This window comes from Falco punctatus (genome assembly GCF_963210335.1).
Source record: "Falco punctatus genome assembly, contig: scaffold_33, whole genome shotgun sequence".
NCBI lineage: Eukaryota > Metazoa > Chordata > Aves > Falconiformes > Falconidae > Falco > Falco punctatus.
In genome coordinates, this window is record NW_027660146.1 from 1,706,783 (window position 1) to 1,717,064 (window position 10,282).

The following is a 10,282-nucleotide window of genomic DNA, read 5'->3' on the forward strand; positions in this document are numbered from 1 at the left end:
GTCTTTTAGCTGGCTACCGGGGCAGTGGAAGAACAAGCAACAGAACTCCTTTCTGGCACCTTCCCCGGGGGAGTTGTGCATGGGCTGTGTTTGGAACATTTTGTCACCAGCCGAGTCCAAAACTCAGCTATTCCCCATCTCAGCCCAGAAAGCAAGTAGAACAACTTTTGTGGTCTCTTTTAGTTGGCTACCGGGGCAGTGTAAGAACAAGCAACAGAACTCCTTTCTGGCACCTTCCCCGGGGGAGTTGTGCATGGGATGTGTTTGGAACATTTTGTCACCAGCCGAGTCCAAAAGTCAGCAATTCCCCATCTCAGGCAAAAAGCAGGTAGAACCACTTTTGTGGTGTCTTTCAGCTGGCTACCGAGGCAGTGTAAGAACAAGCAACAGAACTCCTTTCTGGCACCTTTCCCGGTGGAGTTCTGCATGGGCTGTGTTTGGAACATTTTGTCACCAGCCGACTCCAAAATTCAGCTATTCCCAATCTCAGCCCAGAAAGCAGGGAGAACCACTTTTGTGGTGTCTTTCAGCTGGCTACCGGGGCAGTGGAAGAACTACCAACAGAACTCCTTTCTAACACCTTCCCCGGTGGAGTTGTGCATGGGGTGTGTTTGGAACAATTTCTAACCTGCCGAGTCCAAAAGTCAGTGATTCCCAATTCAGCCCAGAAAGCAAGTAGAACAACTTTTGTGGTGTCTTTCAGCTGGCTTCCGGGGCAGTGTAGGAACTAACAAAAGAACTCCTTTCTGGCACCTTCCCCGGGGGAGTTGTGCAAGGGGTGTGTTTGCAACATTTTTTCACCAGCCGACTCCAAAAGTCAGCAATTCCCCATCTCAGCCCAGAAAGCAAGTAGAACAACTTTTGTGGTATCTTTCAGCTGGCTACCGGGGCAGTGTAGGAACTACCAACAGAACTCCTTTCTGGCACCTTCCCCGGTGGAGTTGTGCATGGGATGTGTTTGCAACATTTTTTCACCAGCCGACTCCAAAAGTCAGCGATTCCCCATCTCAGCCCAGAAAGCAGGTAGAACAACTTTTGTGGTGTCTTTAAGCTGGCTACCGGGGCAGTGTAAGAACTTCCAAGAGAACTCCTTTCTGGCACCTTCACCAATAGAGTTCTGTATCGGGTGTGTTTGGAACACTTTCTCACCAATCTACTACGAAGGTTAGCGATTTCCCATCTCAGCCCAGAAAGCAAGTAGAACCACTTTTATGGTGTCTTTCAGCTGGCTTCCGGGGCAGTGTAGGAACTAACAAAAGAACTCCTTTCTGGCACCTTCCCCGGTGGAGTTGTGCATGGGATGTGTTTCGAATATTTTGTCACCAGCCGACTCCAAAAGTCAGGGATTCCCCATCTCAGCCCAGAAAGCAGGTAGAACAACTTTTGTGGTGTCTTTTAGCTGGCTACCGGGGCAGTGGAAGAACTACCAACAGAACTCCTTTCTAACACCTTCCCCGGTTGAGTTGTGTATGGGTTGTGTTTGGAACAATTTCTAACCAGCCGAGTCCAAAAGTCAGCGATTCCCCATCTCAGCCCAGAAAGCAAGTAGAACAACTTTTGTGGTGTCTTTCAGCTGGCTACCGGGGCAGTGTAGGAACTAACAAAAGAACTCCTTTCTGGCACCTTCCCCGGTGGAGTTGTGCATGGGGTGTGTTTGGAACAATTTCTAACCAGCCGAGTCCAAAAGTCAGCGATTCCCCATCTCAGCCCAGAAAGCAGGTAGAACAACTTTTGTGGTGTCTTTTAGCTGGCTACCGGGGCAGTGTAAGAACAAGCAACAGAACTCCTTTCTGGCACCTTCCCCGGTGGAGTTGTGCATGGGTTGTGTTTGCAACACTTTGTCACCAGCCGACTCCAAAAGTCAGCGATTTCCCATCTCAGCCCAGAAAGCAGGGAGAACAACTTTTGTGGTGTCTTTAAGCTGGCTTCCGGGGCAGTGTAAGAACTACCAACAGAACTCCTTTCTGGCACCTTCCCCGGTGGAGCTGTGGATGGGGTGTGTTTGCAACACTTTATCATCCGTCTACTTCAAAAGTCATCGATTCCCCATCTCAGCTCAGAAAGCAGGTAGAACAACTTTTGTGGTGTCTTTCAGCTGGCTTCCGGGGCAGTGTAAGAACTATTAACAGAACTCCTTTCTGGCACCTTCCCCGGGGGAGTTGTGCATGGGGTGTTTTTGCAACACTTTGTCACCAGCCGACTCCAAAAGTCAGCGATTCCCCATCTCAGCCCAGCAAGCAAGTAGAACAACTTTTGTGGTGTCTTTCAGCTGGCTACCGGGGCAGTGGAAGAACTACCACCAGAACTCCTTTCTATCACCTTCCCCGGTTGAGTTGTGCATGGGGTGTGTTTGGAACAATTTCTAACCAGCCGACTCCAAAAGTCAGCGATTCCCAATTCAGCCCAGAAAGCAAGTAGAACAACTTTTGTGGTCTCTTTTAGTTGGCTACCGGGGCAGTGTAAGAACTACCAACAGAACTCCTTTCTGGCACCTTCCCCGGTGGAGTTGTGCATGGGATGTGTTTCGAACATTTTGTCACCATCCGACTCCAAAAGTCAGCGATTCCCCATCTCAGCCCAGAAAGCAAGTAGAACAACTTTTGTGGTGTCTTTTAGCTGGCTACCGGGGCAGTGGAAGAACTACCAACAGAACTCCTTTCTGGCACCTTCACCAATAGAGTTCTGTATCGGGTGTGTTTGGAACACTTTCTCACCAATCTACTTCGAAGGTTAGCGATTTCCCATCTCAGCCCAGAAAGCAGGGAGAACAACTTTTGTGGTGTCTTTCAGCTGGCTACCGGGGCAGTGTAAGAACTACCAACAGAACTCCTTTCTGGCACCTTCCCCGGGGAGTTGTGCATGGGGTGTGTTTGGAACAATTTCTAATCAGCTGAGTCCAAAAGTCAGCGATTCCCCATCTCAGCCCAGAAAGCAAGTAGAACAACTTTTGTGGTGTCTTTCAGCTGGCTTCCGGGGCAGTGTAAGAACTACCAACAGAACTCCTTTCTGGCACCTTCCCCGGTGGAGTTGTGCATGGGATGTGTTTCGAACATTTTGTCACCAGCCGACTCCAAAAGTCAGCGATTCCCCATCTCAGCCCAGAAAGCAAGTAGAACAACTTTTGTGGTGTCTTTCACCTGGCTACCGGGGCAGTGGAAGAACTACCAACAGAACTCCTTTCTAACACCTTCCCCGGTTGAGTTGTGTATGGGGTGTGTTTGGAACAATTTCTAACCAGCCGAGTCCAAAAGTCAGCGATTCCCAATTCAGCCCAGAAAGCAAGTAGAACAACTTTTGTGGTGTCTTTCAGCTGGCTTCCGGGGCAGTGTAGGAACTAACAAAAGAACTCCTTTCTGGCACCTTCCCCGGTGGAGTTGTGCATGGGATGTGTTTCGAACATTTTGTCACCAGCCGACTCCAAAAGTCAGCGATTCCCCATCTCAGCCCAGAAAGCAGGGAGAACAACTTTTGTGGTGTCTTTCAGCTGGCTACCGGGGCAGTGTAAGAACTACCAACAGAACTCCTTTCTGGCACCTTCCCCGGTTGAGTTGTGCATGGGTTGTGTTTGGAACAATTTCTAACCAGCCGACTCCAAAAGTCAGCGATTCCCCATCTCAGCCCAAAAAGCAAGTAGAACAACTTTTGTGGTGTCTTTCAGCTGGCTACCGGGGCAGTGTAGGAACTAACAAAAGAACTCCTTTCTGGCACCTTCCCCGGGGGAGTTGTGCATGGGATGTGTTTCGAACATTTTGTCACCAGCCGACTCCAAAAGTCAGCGATTCCCCATCTCAGCCCAGAAAGCAGGTAGAACAACTTTTGTGGTGTCTTTCAGCTGGCTACCGGGGCCGTGTAAGAACTACCAACAGAACTCCTTTCTGGCACCTTCCCCGGTGGAGTTGTGCATGGGTTGTGTTTGGAACAATTTCTAACCAGCCGAGTCCAAAAGTCAGCGATTCCCCATCTCAGCCCAGAAAGCAAGTAGAACCACTTTTGTGGTGTCTTTCAGCTGGCTTCCGGGGCAGTGTAGGAACTAACAAAAGAACTCCTTTCTGGCACCTTCCCCGGTGGAGTTGTGCATGGGATGTGTTTCGAACATTTTGTCACCAGCCGACTCCAAAAGTCAGCGATTCCCCATCTCAGCCCAGAAAGCAAGTAGAACAACTTTTGTGGTGTCTTTCACCTGGCTACCGGGGCAGTGGAAGAACTACCAACAGAACTCCTTTCTAACACCTTCCCCGGTTGAGTTGTGTATGGGGTGTGTTTGGAACAATTTCTAACCAGCCGAGTCCAAAAGTCAGCGATTCCCAATTCAGCCCAGAAAGCAAGTAGAACAACTTTTGTGGTGTCTTTCAGCTGGCTTCCGGGGCAGTGTAGGAACTAACAAAAGAACTCCTTTCTGGCACCTTCCCCGGGGGAGTTGTGCATGGGATGTGTTTCGAACATTTTGTCACCAGCCGACTCCAAAAGTCAGCGATTCCCCATCTCAGCCCAGAAAGCAGGTAGAACAACTTTTGTGGTGTCTTTCAGCTGGCTTCCGGGGCAGTGTAAGAACTACCAACAGAACTCCTTTCTGGCACCTTCCCCGGTGGAGTTGTGCATGGGTTGTGTTTGGAACAATTTCTAACCAGCCGAGTCCAAAAGTCAGCGATTCCCCATCTCAGCCCAAAAAGCAAGTAGAACAACTTTTGTGGTGTCTTTCAGCTGGCTACCGGGGCAGTGTAGGAACTAACAAAAGAACTCCTTTCTGGCACCTTCCCCGGGGGAGTTGTGCATGGGATGTGTTTCGAACATTTTGTCACCAGCCGACTCCAAAAGTCAGCGATTCCCCATCTCAGCCCAGAAAGCAGGTAGAACAACTTTTGTGGTGTCTTTCAGCTGGCTACCGGGGCCGTGTAAGAACTACCAACAGAACTCCTTTCTGGCACCTTCCCCGGTGGAGTTGTGCATGGGTTGTGTTTGGATCAATTTCTAACCAGCCGAGTCCAAAAGTCAGCGATTCCCCATCTCAGCCCAAAAAGCAAGTAGAACAACTTTTGTGGTGTCTTTCAGCTGGCTACCGGGGCAGTGTAGGAACTAACAAAAGAACTCCTTTCTGGCACCTTCCCCGGTGGAGTTGTGCATGGGGTGTGTTTGGAACAATTTCTAACCAGCCGACTCCAAAAGTCAGCGATTCCCCATCTCAGCCCAGAAAGCAGGTAGAACAACTTTTGTGGTGTCTTTCAGCTGGCTACCGGGGCCGTGTAAGAACTACCAACAGAACTCCTTTCTGGCACCTTCCCCGGTGGAGTTGTGCATGGGTTGTGTTTGGAACAATTTCTAACCAGCCGAGTCCAAAAGTCAGCGATTCCCCATCTCAGCCCAGAAAGCAAGTAGAACCACTTTTGTGGTGTCTTTCAGCTGGCTTCCGGGGCAGTGTAGGAACTAACAAAAGAACTCCTTTCTGGCACCTTCCCCGGTGGAGTTGTGCATGGGATGTGTTTCGAACATTTTGTCACCAGCCGACTCCAAAAGTCAGCGATTCCCCATCTCAGCCCAGAAAGCAAGTAGAACAACTTTTGTGGTGTCTTTCACCTGGCTACCGGGGCAGTGGAAGAACTACCAACAGAACTCCTTTCTAACACCTTCCCCGGTTGAGTTGTGTATGGGGTGTGTTTGGAACAATTTCTAACCAGCCGAGTCCAAAAGTCAGCGATTCCCAATTCAGCCCAGAAAGCAAGTAGAACAACTTTTGTGGTGTCTTTCAGCTGGCTTCCGGGGCAGTGTAGGAACTAACAAAAGAACTCCTTTCTGGCACCTTCCCCGGGGGAGTTGTGCATGGGATGTGTTTTGAACATTTTGTCACCAGCCGACTCCAAAAGTCAGCGATTCCCCATCTCAGCCCAGAAAGCAGGTAGAACAACTTTTGTGGTGTCTTTCAGCTGGCTTCCGGGGCAGTGTAAGAACTACCAACAGAACTCCTTTCTGGCACCTTCCCCGGTGGAGTTGTGCATGGGTTGTGTTTGGAACAATTTCTAACCAGCCGAGTCCAAAAGTCAGCGATTCCCCATCTCAGCCCAAAAAGCAAGTAGAACAACTTTTGTGGTGTCTTTCAGCTGGCTACCGGGGCAGTGTAGGAACTAACAAAAGAACTCCTTTCTGGCACCTTCCCCGGGGGAGTTGTGCATGGGATGTGTTTCGAACATTTTGTCACCAGCCGACTCCAAAAGTCAGCGATTCCCCATCTCAGCCCAGAAAGCAGGTAGAACAACTTTTGTGGTGTCTTTCAGCTGGCTACCGGGGCCGTGTAAGAACTACCAACAGAACTCCTTTCTGGCACCTTCCCCGGTGGAGTTGTGCATGGGTTGTGTTTGGAACAATTTCTAACCAGCCGAGTCCAAAAGTCAGCGATTCCCCATCTCAGCCCAAAAAGCAAGTAGAACAACTTTTGTGGTGTCTTTCAGCTGGCTACCGGGGCAGTGTAGGAACTAACAAAAGAACTCCTTTCTGGCACCTTCCCCGGTGGAGTTGTGCATGGGGTGTGTTTGGAACAATTTCTAACCAGCCGACTCCAAAAGTCAGCGATTCCCCATCTCAGCCCAGAAAGCAGGTAGAACAACTTTTGTGGTGTCTTTCAGCTGGCTACCGGGGCAGTGTAAGAACTTCCAAGAGAACTCCTTTCTGGCACCTTCACCAATAGAGTTCTGTATCGGGTGTGTTTGGAACACTTTCTCACCAATCTACTACGAAGGTTAGCGATTCCCCATCTCAGCCCAGAAAGCAAGTAGAACCACTTTTATGGTGTCTTTCAACTGGCTTCCGGGGCAGTGTAGGAACTAACAAAAGAACTCCTTTCTGGCACCTTCCCCGGTGGAGTTGTGCATGGGATGTGTTTCGAACATTTTGTCACCAGCCGACTCCAAAAGTCAGCGATTCCCCATCTCAGCCCAAAAAGCAAGTAGAACAACTTTTGTGGTGTCTTTCAGCTGGCTACCGGGGCAGTGTAGGAACTAACAAAAGAACTCCTTTCTGGCACCTTCCCCGGTGGAGTTGTGCATGGGGTGTGTTTGGAACAATTTCTAACCAGCCGACTCCAAAAGTCAGCGATTCCCCATCTCAGCCCAGAAAGCAGGTAGAACAACTTTTGTGGTGTCTTTCAGCTGGCTACCGGGGCCGTGTAAGAACTACCAACAGAACTCCTTTCTGGCACCTTCCCCGGTGGAGTTGTGCATGGGTTGTGTTTGGAACAATTTCTAACCAGCCGAGTCCAAAAGTCAGCGATTCCCCATCTCAGCCCAGAAAGCAAGTAGAACCACTTTTGTGGTGTCTTTCAGCTGGCTTCCGGGGCAGTGTAGGAACTAACAAAAGAACTCCTTTCTGGCACCTTCCCCGGTGGAGTTGTGCATGGGATGTGTTTCGAACATTTTGTCACCAGCCGACTCCAAAAGTCAGCGATTCCCCATCTCAGCCCAGAAAGCAAGTAGAACAACTTTTGTGGTGTCTTTCACCTGGCTACCGGGGCAGTGGAAGAACTACCAACAGAACTCCTTTCTAACACCTTCCCCGGTTGAGTTGTGTATGGGGTGTGTTTGGAACAATTTCTAACCAGCCGAGTCCAAAAGTCAGCGATTCCCAATTCAGCCCAGAAAGCAAGTAGAACAACTTTTGTGGTGTCTTTCAGCTGGCTTCCGGGGCAGTGTAGGAACTAACAAAAGAACTCCTTTCTGGCACCTTCCCCGGGGGAGTTGTGCATGGGATGTGTTTTGAACATTTTGTCACCAGCCGACTCCAAAAGTCAGCGATTCCCCATCTCAGCCCAGAAAGCAGGTAGAACAACTTTTGTGGTGTCTTTCAGCTGGCTTCCGGGGCAGTGTAAGAACTACCAACAGAACTCCTTTCTGGCACCTTCCCCGGTGGAGTTGTGCATGGGTTGTGTTTGGAACAATTTCTAACCAGCCGAGTCCAAAAGTCAGCGATTCCCCATCTCAGCCCAAAAAGCAAGTAGAACAACTTTTGTGGTGTCTTTCAGCTGGCTACCGGGGCAGTGTAGGAACTAACAAAAGAACTCCTTTCTGGCACCTTCCCCGGGGGAGTTGTGCATGGGATGTGTTTCGAACATTTTGTCACCAGCCGACTCCAAAAGTCAGCGATTCCCCATCTCAGCCCAGAAAGCAGGTAGAACAACTTTTGTGGTGTCTTTCAGCTGGCTACCGGGGCCGTGTAAGAACTACCAACAGAACTCCTTTCTGGCACCTTCCCCGGTGGAGTTGTGCATGGGTTGTGTTTGGAACAATTTCTAACCAGCCGAGTCCAAAAGTCAGCGATTCCCCATCTCAGCCCAAAAAGCAAGTAGAACAACTTTTGTGGTGTCTTTCAGCTGGCTACCGGGGCAGTGTAGGAACTAACAAAAGAACTCCTTTCTGGCACCTTCCCCGGTGGAGTTGTGCATGGGGTGTGTTTGGAACAATTTCTAACCAGCCGACTCCAAAAGTCAGCGATTCCCCATCTCAGCCCAGAAAGCAGGTAGAACAACTTTTGTGGTGTCTTTCAGCTGGCTACCGGGGCAGTGTAAGAACTTCCAAGAGAACTCCTTTCTGGCACCTTCACCAATAGAGTTCTGTATCGGGTGTGTTTGGAACACTTTCTCACCAATCTACTACGAAGGTTAGCGATTCCCCATCTCAGCCCAGAAAGCAAGTAGAACCACTTTTATGGTGTCTTTCAACTGGCTTCCGGGGCAGTGTAGGAACTAACAAAAGAACTCCTTTCTGGCACCTTCCCCGGTGGAGTTGTGCATGGGATGTGTTTCGAACATTTTGTCACCAGCCGACTCCAAAAGTCAGCGATTCCCCATCTCAGCCCAGAAAGCAGGTAGAACAACTTTTGTGGTGTCTTTCAGCTGGCTACCGGGGCAGTGGAAGAACTACCAACAGAACTCCTTTCTAACACCTTCCCCGGTTGAGTTGTGTATGGGTTGTGTTTGGAACAATTTCTAACCAGCCAAGTCCAAAAGTCAGCGATTCCCCATCTCAGCCCAGAAAGCAAGTAGAACAACTTTTGTGGTGTCTTCTAGCTGGCTACCGGGGCAGTGGAAGAACTACCAACAGAACTCCTTTCTGGCACCTTCACCAATAGAGTTCTGTATCGGGTGTGTTTGGAACACTTTCTCACCAATCTACTACGAAGGTTAGCGATTTCCCATCTCAGCCCAGAAAGCAGGGAGAACAACTTTTGTGGTGTCTTTCAGCTGGCTACCGGGGCAGTGTAAGAACTACCAACAGAACTCCTTTCTGGCACCTTCCCCGGGGAGTTGTGCATGGGGTGTGTTTGGAACAATTTCTAACCAGCTGAGTCCAAAAGTCAGCGATTCCCCATCTCAGCCCAGAAAGCAAGTAGAACCACTTTTGTGGTGTCTTTCAGCTGGCTTCCGGGGCAGTGTAGGAACTAACAAAAGAACTCCTTTCTGGCACCTTCCCCGGGGGAGTTGTGCATGGGATGTGTTTCGAACATTTTGTCACAGCCGACTCCAAAAGTCAGCGATTCCCCATCTCAGCCCAGAAAGCAGGTAGAACAACTTTTGTGGTGTCTTTCAGCTGGCTACCGGGGCAGTGTAGGAACTAACAAAAGAACTCCTTTCTGGCACCTTCCCCGGGGGAGTTCTGCATGGGGTGTGTTTGGAACATTTTGTCACCAGCCGACTCCAAAAGTCAGCGATTCCCCATCTCAGCCCAGAAAGCAGGTAGAACAACTTTTGTGGTGTCTTTCAGCTGGCTACCGGGGCCGTGTAAGAACTACCAACAGAACTCCTTTCTGGCACCTTCCCCGGTGGAGTTGTGCATGGGTTGTGTTTGGAACAATTTCTAACCAGCCGAGTCCAAAAGTCAGCGATTCCCCATCTCAGCCCAGAAAGCAGGTAGAACAACTTTTGTGGTGTCTTTCAGCTGGCTACCGGGGCAGTGTAGGAACTAACAAAAGAACTCCTTTCTAGCACCTTCCCCAGGGGAGTTGTGCAAGGGGTGTGTTTGCAACATTTTTTCACCAGCCGACTCCAAAAGTCAGCAATTCCCCGTCTCAGCCCAGAAAGCAGGTAGAACAACTTTTGTGGTGTCTTTTAGCTGGCTACCGGGGCAGTGGAAGAACAAGCAACGGAATTCCTTTCTGACACCTTCCCCGAGGGAGTTGTGCATGTAGTGTTTTTGGAACAATTTCTAACCAGCCGAGTCCAAAAGTCAGCGATTCCCCATCTCAGCCCAGCAAGCAGGGAGAACCACTTTTGTGGTGTATTTCAGCTGGCTACCGGGGCAGT